The sequence below is a fragment of the Gracilinanus agilis genome, chromosome X (assembly GCF_016433145.1).
Source record: "Gracilinanus agilis isolate LMUSP501 chromosome X, AgileGrace, whole genome shotgun sequence".
Lineage (NCBI taxonomy): Eukaryota > Metazoa > Chordata > Mammalia > Didelphimorphia > Didelphidae > Gracilinanus > Gracilinanus agilis.
In genome coordinates, this window is record NC_058136.1 from 77,540,740 (window position 1) to 77,553,489 (window position 12,750).

Below are 12,750 nucleotides of genomic sequence, written 5' to 3' on the forward strand. Positions count from 1 at the left end.
ACTCAAATATACAAGGAGTTAAAGCAATTGTATAAAAAATCAAGCCATTCCCCAATTGATAAATGGGCAAGAGACATGAATAGGCAATTTTCAGGTAAAGAAATCAAAAGTATCAATAAGCACATGAGAAAGTGTTCCAAATCTCTAATAATCAGAGAAATGCAAATCAAAACAACTCTGAGGTATCACCTCACACCTAGCAGATTGGCTAAAATGAAAGAAGGGGAGAGTAATGAATGTTGGAGGGGATGTGGTCAAATTGGAACATTAATGCACTGCTGGTGGAGTTGTGAACTGATCCAACCATTCTGGCAGGCAATTTGGAATTATGCTCAAAAGCCTATAAAAGAATGCTTGCCCTTTGATCCAGCCATACCATTTTCGGGTTTGTACCCCAAAGAGATCATAAATAAACAGACTTGCATGAAAATATTTATAGCCATGCTTTGCGTGGTGGCAAAAAACTGTAAAATCAGGGTATGCCCTTCAATTGGGGAATAGCTGAAAAAATTGTGGTATATGCTGGTGATGGAATACTATTGCGCTCAAAGGAATAATAAACTGGAGGAATTCCATGTGAACTGGAAAGACCTCCAGAAATTGATGCAGAGTGAAAGGAGCAGAGCCAGAAGAACATTGTACACAGAGACCAATACACTGTGGTAAAATCGAAGGTAATGGAATTCTGTACTAGCAGCAATGCAATGACCCAGGACAATTCTGGGGGACTTATGGAAAAGAATGCTACCCACATTCAGAGGAAGAACTTCAGGAGAGGAAACACAGAAGAAAAGCAAGTATTTGAACACATGGGTTGATGCGGACATGATTGGGGATGTAGACTCGAAACTACCACACCACTGCAACTATCAACAATTTGGAAATAGGTCTTGATCAAGGACACATGTTAAAACCAGTAGAAATGCATATCGGTCTTGGGAGGGGGGAAGGTCGGGGGGAGAAGGGGAAAGTAAGAGTATAAATCATGTAACCATGTTAACTTTTCTAAAATATAAATATTAATAAATGTTAAAAAAAAAAGAATCAAAGGTGCCAACAAGCAAAGAATGTTTTTCAATCTAATCTAGTCCAATCCATTAGAAAATAAAGGAGAATTTAGGGAGAATTTTGTGAAAAACAAAGATGACATGCAAAGGCCAGTAGATGACAGAGAAAAAGTTTTGAAACTCAGAAATGCATGTAAGGGGTAAACAATTATGGTTGTACTTGAATATTTAAGAATTTTGGTCACCAGGAATTGATTACTCAATTCCAAATTAAAGACCAAAGTCAGGATGACTTTTATGGTTGTTTATTTACAAATAGGAAGAGTGAAAATAGGAAAAATGAGAGAGAGATAATTACTTCAGCATGGTCTGAAGGTGCCAACCAGGCAGAGCTTCAAAGCCTCCAGCAAAGGGGGGCACAGAGGTTAATTAAACAAGGCTTCTAGCCAGAGGCCTCTTTCAAGATGAGAGGCCTCTTTGGAGACTAGTGCCTCCAGAAAGCTAAGGAAAGGGAGTCAGCCTTTCACTCACCCAAGTGACAATCCAAAGGAAGCAGTCTGAAATTTCAAACCCAAGCTCCTCCAAGGCCAAATTCAAAGGGTAAAAATCCCCCTCACAAGAAGTTACCATCATGTTTAAAACAGTTCTTTGGGGCAGCTGGGTAGCTCAGTGGAGTGAGAGTCAGGCCTAGAGACAGGAGGTCCTAGGTTCAAACCCGGCCTCAGCCACTTCCCAGCTGTGTGACCCTGGGCAGGTCACTTGACCCCCATTGCCCACCCTTACCACTCTTCCACCTATGAGACAATACACCGAAAGTACAAGGGTTTAATTAAAAAAAATAAAAAAAAATAAAAAAAACATAGTTCTTTGCTTCACTTCCTGCGTCCACCCTCCAGTTTAACGTGGACAAAGGCAGCCTCAACCTCGCTTTGGACTGCTCAGGGGGCAGTCATTTGTTTTTGATTTGTCACTCACTAGCACATTTGGGTCATACACCTCCCCCCTCACCACTTCATTCTAAGTGGGGTGGGGTGTACATATTCCTGGTGGCTAAAGTCTAAAGAATAAATAGGGGAGAAATTTTTTTCATTTTCACATGCATTACATATATAGTATTTTATATCAACATATTTTATCTTTTAATATGATAAATATACACAATTTCTTTTGTAAAGTTAAAATAAGTAAAAAAACTAAAATTTATGAAAAAGAACGCCAAAGCCATAAAATTTTACACAAATTTCCCAGATTGGGGAGCAGGTGCCACTCCCATAATTCCCACAATATGGGAGGTATACCTGTATTTCTTAAGTACCTCAGAGTTTAAAGTTTGACCTCCAACTCTGATAAACCATCTCAGAGATGAAGAACATTGATCTGAAATGGAGGCCAGCATGAGTAGGTATCTGCCTATGAAGTGTAATTTTAGAGATACAGGAAGTGTCCTTTCTATCCCCAAATCTCTCTTCTACTGACCTGTAAATTCCATGGATTCACTGTAATGCAGTAGGAAGGCATTGAGTTTTAGATTTTGATTCAGCCATTCCCCCACCTTTCTTGACTCTCCTTTCCTCTGTATCTGAGCTAAATCAGCATATACTATGGGGGGAGGGGTGCGGGGAAACAATATCCTACAGTCTCTACAACCTTAAGGATTTCTAAACTCACCTCAGCTGTAACAAAGTGATAATTTTGATTCTTCTTTACCTATGGTTTTTCCTTTCTTTTTTTTCTCTTGTCTAATTGCTACATCTAGCATTTCTATTACTCTATTAGGGAACACTGTTACTAGTGAATATCCTGCATTTACCTCTAGTCTTCTTGTGCATCCCTATTGTTATAGGGGTGCAATGGTGAACCCCTGGGTTCGGGAAGGAAACCTTTCTCAAGAATGAGAGGACTCCAGGCTTAGCTTAAAATAAAAAGAAAGATTTATTAGTAAGATAGGATCAATGGCCAGCAAGACAGCATGAGGGGAACAACCATGGGAGGCTGCTCCCCAAGTGCCCCAGTTCTGGCCTTCTTGTATTCTCTTCAGTAGTGTGTACGTGACTCCTTGCACTCAGGCATTCAATGGGGTGCTGGGGTGTGAGGTCTGTCTGAGACCCTCAGGGCTTAGACTGTCCAGATGTGTTCTGGAGGTGTATCTCTTTGTCTACCTCAACTCAAAGGAAGTCCAAGGATAATGGTCTTTGCCTCAGGTGTCACAAGAACAGGAAAGGGGGAAGGGAATTCCCTTGTTCACAGCCCTCCTGAGTTAAGGGGTGCATTGTCCCTGCCATCTCTGCACAACGCCCATGTCATCTCCCCCCTCTCCAAGTATCTAAGGGAAAAGGGACGAAGGCCTCAATCTTCTGTAGCTTCTTCAAAGCTGGGTATGGTTGTATAGCTGGCCCTGCCTATATTGGAGGGAGAGAGGTGTCAACTTTAGGCCATGTCCAAAGATCCAGGGTGGGAGTGGCATCTTCTGTAATGAGAGAGAGCTTTCATCCTAGAAACAACTAGAGAAGTGACAATGTTAAAAAAATCGCAGGGTTTAAATCAGGGGGTTTTCTGTCCGGCTGGCAAGATTTAAAGAAACAATAATAAAAATAAAAAAAAATAAGTTAATATTTATTTTAACCTGAGCATGGTTAGAGAGAACTGTCATCTAAGGGTGAATTCTTTGGGAAGATAATTGGTAAAAGAAATGCTATGGAGGAAAATTGGTTATTGATATAGTAATAGGCGAATGGTAGGGCTGAGAAATGGTTCAACTAGGTTTGTCAAGTTCTCCAGGTGACTGCTGATCATTACCAACTTATGCATGGCATGAATAGTCCAACTTATGGGAGCTTTTCTCCCTCATTTTAAGTTACTTCCCACTTTTCTCCTGTTATAGCAATTTTCTATAATCATATGATGAAGGAAGCCTTAGAAAGGCAAGGCCTAGAATATGGGAATTGTGAAGGCAAATAGAAATTTTTAGCTATTGTGAATGAGGTAGCAGATTAGAAGTCCCTTTTCCTAAAAGGAGGAAGAATTTAGGTCATAAGGAAAAACTGGCAAAACATCAGTGCCAAAAAGGGAGGGAAGCAACACATAAATAGTAGATTCTAAGCAGCATTTTAAACAAGGTTCAGATAGTACACTGAATTGATCCCCAGTACTAGTAAAGTTTATACATCTTGAAGCCCCCAGGCAAGAAACAATGGGATAAGGAAACCTCTGTGACCAGGAATACTAATGAAATCACCTATAGACTAGGACTAAGTCCAATGGTAAATTATTACCAATGAATACTTAGGAAATTGAAATGTGTTCCCAAAATTAATTTAGTCAAGGCAAGAACTCAGTTAAATCAGGAGATTCCATGTTACTGCCACAAGAGAATTATTTTCACAATTTTTATCTACAGACTTTTTCATTGGCTGACTCAGTTGCAACATTACTTTTTTCATACAGAGTAATAGGAGTAAAGGTCTAAGCTATTTAAGTCTGATTATAGTTGTTAAGTAGTTAAAGGTGAATGAAAACAGTTTTTTAAAATCCCTAGTATCCCAACCTCCCCAAAGGGGTGTGTGTGTGAGAGGTTTTAAAATTAGGGAAAGTTAGAAGCATTTTTAATCTTGAGAATTTTTGGAGTTAATTTTAATTTTGAGACTTTTAAAATTTGACATTTAAAATTGTTTTGAAGCTGAAATTGTCAATACAGTTTTTAATATGATTTGGGGGTTTTTGTAATAGAATATTTAATTAGAATTTTACTTGGTATTAGATATTGGCCACAAAAAGGGGATTTTCAAGATTTACAAGCCCTGATTAACCTGTGATGTGGGTTTTATTTTTGCCTTTATATTTCAATAGTTGTAGGGTTGCTTTTTATATGATATTTTGGTAGAGTAAGGCAACCTTTCTGATTGGGCATGTAGCTTAAATAATTTTATGATTGGTGTGGAATAAACATTAATAGAATTAATAATATGGGATTTCAAGAGTAAGGTTAGAAGTGTGGACATGAATAATCTTTATAGTAAGTATGTGAATGACTCTTTATAGCACAGTAGGCAGTGAGTCAGTCTCCTAGGCTGAAGGTCCAGAGTTTGATCCCCGAAAGGGATCAATGGGAGAAGCTTCTAAGGCAAAAGGAGTCACTTAGCTTTTACCTGAGGATCCATTATTCAGTCTGAAACTGCTAGCCTGAGATTCTCTTCAGAGTGGATTCTCACGGGAACAGGGAACAAGCCCAAGCTTTGGGGGTCTCCAACTTACAAGCTATTCCTAAAACTTGGGGTTCATCAGATCCCGCAAGGCCGCAAGTCTGAGGTCTCTAGATTCCACTTCCACACCTGAATCCTAAAAGCTTTGGTATGTTGTGCCATTTTATCATTTGATTCCATGAAATTAGAAAAGAATAGGTAACTTATTACTGTTTGATCTGTTCTACTGGGGCAGCACCTCACCTGCTACTGCCAATCACTGGCTGAAGTCTGCCCATAGACATGACGTCACATAACTCCTCCCTTCTGCGGTTTTTTCCTTGGGTTGGGTTGTGCATTCTGAGAAAAGCTATTAGCTGCAGCTCCAGGTCCTTCACTACCCCAAGATCTGCTTGATCTCCTCGTCCTCTTTAGGTAGGAGGTAAGACCCCTCTGAGCCTCCCCTTTACTCCTTTCGTCCCTCCCTAGAAGCCCTAGTGGGGTATAGGTGTGAGTGCCCCCAACCTTGCAGACCTATGGATCTGCCTGTCTAGATGTATGGGGGGGGGGGGGGAGGGAGTGGATGGAGGCCTTCTGTTAATTATTTCCTACTTATCTTGTGCGTAACTTATTTTTAAATTTGTGTTTGCTTTTTTATCTCCGACATTAGATTGTGAGCCCCTTTGGGTCTGGGATTGTCTTTTGCCTGTTTTTCTATCCTCATTACTTAGCGCCTTATCTGTCACATAGTAGGTATTTATTAAATGTGAATTGACTGGCCTAAACCCTTTTTTCCATTTTTAAAGAAAAAATTCTGGCAATTTGGTTGTCCTTTAAAAAATCAATTAGCTCTTTGTCAATTTGAGTCGTTTTCTGCTCAAATATTCATCTCTTATTTTCGGATTTTTCTTTATGTGCAGTTTAGTTTTTTCTGTTTCTTTCCGTGTATTTTCTTTTGGTTCGCTATCATGTTAATTGATCTTTGGGCTTTCTCTTTTATTCCTGAATATATTTGGAAGGATGAAATTGATGTAAGGTTTACTTTGCCTGAATCCTAAAGGCTTTGGTATGTTGATGCACAGTAATCAGATTCGGTGAATATATGAGTATTCTTTATCTGGTTTGGGACTGCTTGACTGGTTGGTTCAACGGGCGCCGCACCCTCTTCCCCCCCTAGTCCCAATCTGCCATCCATTGGCTGAAGCCCACCCATAGCCATGAAGTCACATAGCTCCTCCTTTCTGCAGTTTTCGCTTAGGCTGGGTTGTTACGCATTTTGGAAAAAGGGGCTGCCAGCTGCAGTAGATCATTTCCCACCCCAGGGCCAGTGTACCTGTATGCAGGACGTAAGTAAATCCCCACTTGCCCTTTACTCCTTCCCGCCCTCCCCGAGCCCCCCCGCCCCGGTGTGTGCACCCTGGTACCCTGCAGACTTCTGTCTTTCTCTTAGGATCTCCCAGCCTTGATGTACCCAGATCTCTGCCTGGGGCTTGGGGGTGGGGTGCAAGGGTTTGAGGGATGAGGTCCTCTGTTAATTATCTCCTATTTACCCTGTGCTCATCACCTTCCCCCATTAGATTGCGAGCTTGAGGGCTGGGATTGTTTTTGCCCCTTTTTTGATCCTCATTGCTTAGAGCATTACCTGGCACGTAATAGGCACCTATTAAATGTCAACTGACTGGTTTTTGCCTTTTTTTTTTATTAAAAAAAAATCCTGGCAATTTGGTTGTCCTTTAAAAAACAGTCAATTAGCTGTTTATCTACTTGATTCGTTTTTTGCCCAAATTGTATTCCTCTTTTCTCTTATTTTCGTATTTTTCTTTATGTGCATTTGGGTTGTTTTTTTTTTTTTTCTATTTGTTTCTTGCCCTGTTTTTTCTTTTGGTTCGCTTTCATGTTAATTGATCTTTGGGCTTTCTCTCTGATTCGTGAATATATTTGGAAAGATGAAATTGATGTAAGATTTCCTTTGCCTGAATCCTAAACGCTTTTGGTATGTTGCTGCCTGTAACCAGTTGATTCGATGAATATATGATTTTTTTTTCTGATTGCGCCTGCTTGACTTATCTTTTCTGCAGGGGCTGTGCCTCCGCCCTACTCCACCCCCAGCCTGACCTCCATTGGCTGAAGTCTGCCCAAATGGTGATGTCACGTAGCTCCTCCTTTCTGCGGTTTTCTCCTGGGCTGGGCAGTTGCTCATTCTGAGAAAAGCAGCTGAATGCAGCTCCAGCTCCTCCTCCTCTGCACTCCTTCCCTCGCCTCCACCCTGGCCATCCTCCCCCTCCCTTCTCCTTCTCCTCGCCTCTTCTCCTCTCCCCTCGATCTGACGGGTGAGTGATGGCCAGTCTATGAAATATCTCATTCTCCATCTCTTTCGTTTGTGTGGATTTTATTTTTAATTTAATTGTATATTATTCTGGACTCAACAAACACCCAATCAAAGAAACATTTGCATGTACATCATACAGCAGAAAAGCTGATTGTCCATGGACTTGCTGATCTCTGGTAGTTAAGGATTTTTTTGTTTGTTTTTAAAGATGCTTCAGTAACCATCTTGGTTTTGTTTTTTCTTCCTCCCCGCCCCCATCTGTCTTCTCTAGCTCCCACACCCCACTTCCGTTAAAAAAAAAAGATAGCTTATGTAACAAATATGCACAGTAAAGCAAAATAACTGCTCACTTTGAAAGGTGTGGCTTATTCTGCTCCTGTCAAGATGCAGGTGCCATGCTTCACCATCTGTCCTCTAGCATCCTGATTGCTTACTGCATTGTTCAGAGTGTCGAATCTTTCACAAATGTGACGCCCACCTCTTTCAGGGTCACTGAACTTTATGCATACCTCATGTATCTTTATGAGACAAGATATCTTCATTACCTAAAAATGGACCAAAAATGGTTCCTATATAGAGCATTAACGAATTTAACTGGATTTGGAAAATCAATTTCCTTTACTTTAAAGTTTTTCTTCAAAAAATTATTTTTATAAGCATTTATTATCACTTCCTCCGAGTGGAGCCCCTCCTACCCCACAACAACAATGACAAGGACATAACCCTTATAATATGTATACTCTAGCAAAATCAATTCCCATCTTGAACATGTCCAAATAGGTATGTGGCATTCTGAATTTTCAGTCCATCACCTCACGGGTAGCATGATTTACCCACATTTCCTCTGGACTGCATTAATTGGGGTTCCAAAATCTTATAAAAAGTTTTTCCCCCTATAATGTTACTATATAAGTTGTAGTTCTCACTTCAGTCTGTGTCAGATCCTAAAAGTTCTCTCCAGTTTCTTCCAAAACTGCCCATTTCTTATAGCAAAATAAAGTTATCATGCCATTACATTCATTTATCATAATTTAAGTGAGTCTTTGCTTTTTATGAGGTTTAAGCCCAGTGTGGTATTTGTAGCTTTGGGGCAAAATTATAAATTGATTTCTACTATTTCTAGCACAATTTTCATCTTTACTAAAATGTTTTCTTGTGCCTATTTTCCTGAAGCCTTTGCAACATTTGTCATTTTGTTCATTAGTGTTCTGTAAACATTTACTAAGAGCCTACTATGTGTTAGCCAGTGTGCTAGTACTGGGATTACAAATACCAAAAGGAAAAATAGTTTCTGTCCTCAAGAATTTTTAATCTAATGGAGGAAGATGACATAAAAGCAAGCTGAAAACAGTGTTTGGGATGGGGATGGGATTCATTTTGCATCATTGCCATTCTGATAGGTGGGAGGTGGAACTTCAAAGTTGCTTTAATTTGCATTTTTCTAATTATTAGTAATTTGGAGAATTTTTATCGTGTGGTTAATCCTAGGATTTCTTTTTTTAAAGACCATTTCATCATACATTTTGATAATTTACTTATTGATGAATGGTTCTTAGTCTAATAAATTTGAATGAATTCCTTATATATCTAGGATATATATATATATAAAATAGAAAAATATTGTGTATTTTAACATGTGATTGAAAAATTTTAATAGTGAAATTTACTGTTAATTTCTCCCCCATTATCTTGTTTCCCATTATCCTGTGCAATAGCTTTTTCAGTTTAAAATAATTGGAGTTGTTCGTTTTATTTTCTGTGATCTTCCCTATAGCATGTTTGTTCATGACCTCTTCCCTCATCTGTAGATGTGAAAAGTAATTTTTTCCTTTTCCTCCTGTAATTTCTATGTAATATATAATATGTCACAGTGGATGCCACCTCAGATTCTTTTTTAAATGATAACATGATATGAATGATGATGTCACATGGACAGGGCTGTATTTTAATGGGATAAAGTTTGTATTTATTGCCAGAAAAAAGAAGGTGCTCCTCACTCAGTTTCCAGATTTAAAAAACTTGAGTTTCTCTAATGACAAGAGGAGGACACTTATCTTGTTCTCAGAGTCCCTAGGAGTCTCCACACCTTCAAATCATCCTATGATGCTGTAATTATAGCATCAAATTTGTACCTTGTGAACAGGATGAATCTAGCATCCTGGGAGAAATTAGATAAAGTGAATACTTCTGTCATACCTTGTGTCTCTTTTTGTTTTAAGAATGATATAGTTTCCAATAATAGCCTCATCTTCTTGGATAGAACAATTTGAAAAAATGGTAAAATATAGTTGTGCCTTCCTCAAAGACCTAACCTACTTGCCAAATCAATAGAAATGCTGGACATTTTGGGGGATTTATTTTGTCATTTATTTTATAGTGAAGCTGATAATTGTTTAGATTAGTTTTTTTAGTTTATTTCTTATTTTCTTATTTAGTTTTATTTCTTATCTTCCACATTAAAATGATAGTTTGGTTTCAACCTCTTTGCCAATGATTATTTCCATAAATGCAGCCTGATCATAGTACACAGTATTATAGCCTCTTTGGTAACATTTTATTTAACAAAACACTAATTTTGTTTTTAATAGTTATTATAAAAAAAACCCTATTGTTTTCTTTCACTTGTTGACTCCCCTTATTTAATTACCAAGGCCATATTTATGTCATAGAAGGGCTTTTCAAAGGATCTCATCTTTACCTCTTTTTTTCCCAAACGATTTTTGTTGTATTGGATTTCATTGTTTAACTTAATTTTTTAAAATGTTTTTCCTTAATTAAAAACTTATTAACATTCATTTTTTATTTTGAGTTCCAAATACTTTTTCCTTCCCTTCAGCTCTTTCCCCACTCATTGAGAAGGGAAGCAATAGGATAGCCAGTATATGTAACATTTTCATATTGTTGCAAAATAAAAAGCAAGAAAAATAAGGAAATTTTTTAAATGTTTTGAACTCTAATCAGAGTTCATCAGTTCTCCCTCTGGAAATGATAAATAGTGATTAGGACATTTTTTCATATTCCAGGTGAAAGTTTTTATTTCTTCATCTGAAAACTACTTGTTTATATCTTATGACCATATATCAATTAGAAAATGGCTTTTATTGTTTAAATTTGGCTCAATTTGCTTATCCATAGATCTGACAAGTAAATTTTTCCACATTCTCCTTTATCAAAATCAAATGATCTTGATATAGGTGTGAGATGTTGGTCTTTGCTTAGTTCTAGCCAAACTGCTTTTCAGTTTTCCCAGAAATTTTTGTTTACTTTAGGTTCCTGTCCCAAAGCTTGGATCATCTTTGGGCTTATCAAACAATAGATCAGTCTAGTCATTTACCAGTATATTTTCTGTACCTAATCTATTCTGCTGATCCACCACTCTTTGTACTAGATTGTTTTGATTATTACTGCTTTGCAATATAGTTTGAAATTTGGCACTGGAATGTTCTTAACTTTTTATTCTTCCACATGAATTTTATTATTTTTTCTACTTTTTTTAATAATTATTTGGTAGTTGGGTATGGCACTGAATAGTTAAATGAATTTAGGTAGAATTGACATTTTATTATTACTTTTGCCTACCCATGAGCAATTAATATTTGTCCAGTTGTTTAGCTCTTATGTGAAAAGTGTTCATATAGTTCCTCTTTTTGTCTGGACAGGTAGACTCCCAAGTATTTTAGAAGTCAATTGTTATTTTCAATGAAATTTCACTTTCTAGCTCTTCCTGCCTATTTTTCAAAATAAAATATAGGCATTCTGATTATTTCTGTGGATTTATTTTGTATTCTAAAATTTTGCCGAAGTTAATTGTTTCAACAAGTTTTTTAATTCACTCTCTATTGATATTATTGATATGCTCTTTCCCTAAGTATACTATCATATCTTCTACAAAGAATACTAATTTTGTTTTCTCATTGCCTACTCCTGTTTAATTTCTTCTTGTCTTAATGCTATAACTAGCATTTCTAGTTCAATATTGAATAATAGAGGTGATAATAGATAACTTTGCTTAATCCCAATCTTATTGGGAAAACTTCTTTACTTCTTTCTTCCCATAACAGATAATGCTTGCTTTTTGTTTTAGATAAATGTCATTTTAAGAAAGGCTCCATTTATTCCTACACTTCCTAATGTTTGTAATAAGAATTGGTATTTTATTTTGTCAAAAGCTTTTTCTACATCTCTTGATAAGGCCATACAATTTTTATTGTTTTTTTGTTACTGTTACGATCAATTAATGCTTATAGTTTCCCTAATATTGAATCAGTCCTGCATTCATGGTATAAATAAGATGAGGCTTTTGAGATGCATTGTTGTAATGCCCTTGCTAGTATTTTATTAAGTTTTTGACCAATATTCATTAGGAAAATTTGCCTATAGTTTTCTTTCTTTTTGCTCTCCCTCGTTTGGGGGTCAAAAACATTTATGCCATAGAAAAAATTTGGTAGGACTCCTTTATCCATTTTGTCAAATAATTTGTGTGGTACTGGAATTTATTCTTTTTTAATGTTCATTAGAACTCCATTGTTAATCCATTTGGTCCTGGGGATTTTTCTTAGAAAGCTTATTTATGGATTGTTCAATTTCTTTTTTGTAAGATTAGATCATTTAAGTATTCTCTTTCCTCTTCTGTTAACCTGAGCAATTTCTATTTTGGTAAATATTCATCCATTTCACCTAGATTGTCAGTTTTATTGACATATAATTTGTTAAAATAGCTCCTAATAATTGGTTTAATTTTATCTTCAATGGTGATAACCTATTCATTTCTGATATTGGCAATTTGGTGTTCTTTTTTTTTCAAACCCTTAACTTCTGTGTATTGGCTCATAGGTGGAGGAGTGGTAAGGGTGGGCAATGGGGGTCAAGTGACTTGCCCAGGGTCACACAGCTGGGAAGTGTCTGAGGCCAGATTTGAACCTAGGACCTCCCGTCTCTAGGCCTGACTCTCAATCCACTGAGCTACCCAGCTGCCCCTTGGTGTTCTTTTTTAAAAAAACATCAAATTAGCCAATGATTTATCTATTTTATGTGTTTTTAAATAAAACCAGCTTTTGGTTTTGTTTCAACTTTTGTGTTTTTTATTTAACTTTCAATTTTATTAAATTCACCTTTGATTTTAGGATTTCTGTTTTGGTGTTTAATTGGAGATGTTTAACTTAATCTTTTTCTAGTTTATTAGTTGTGTGCCCATTCCTCTGATATAAGATACTCTTTATTTTACTGAAGTACACAC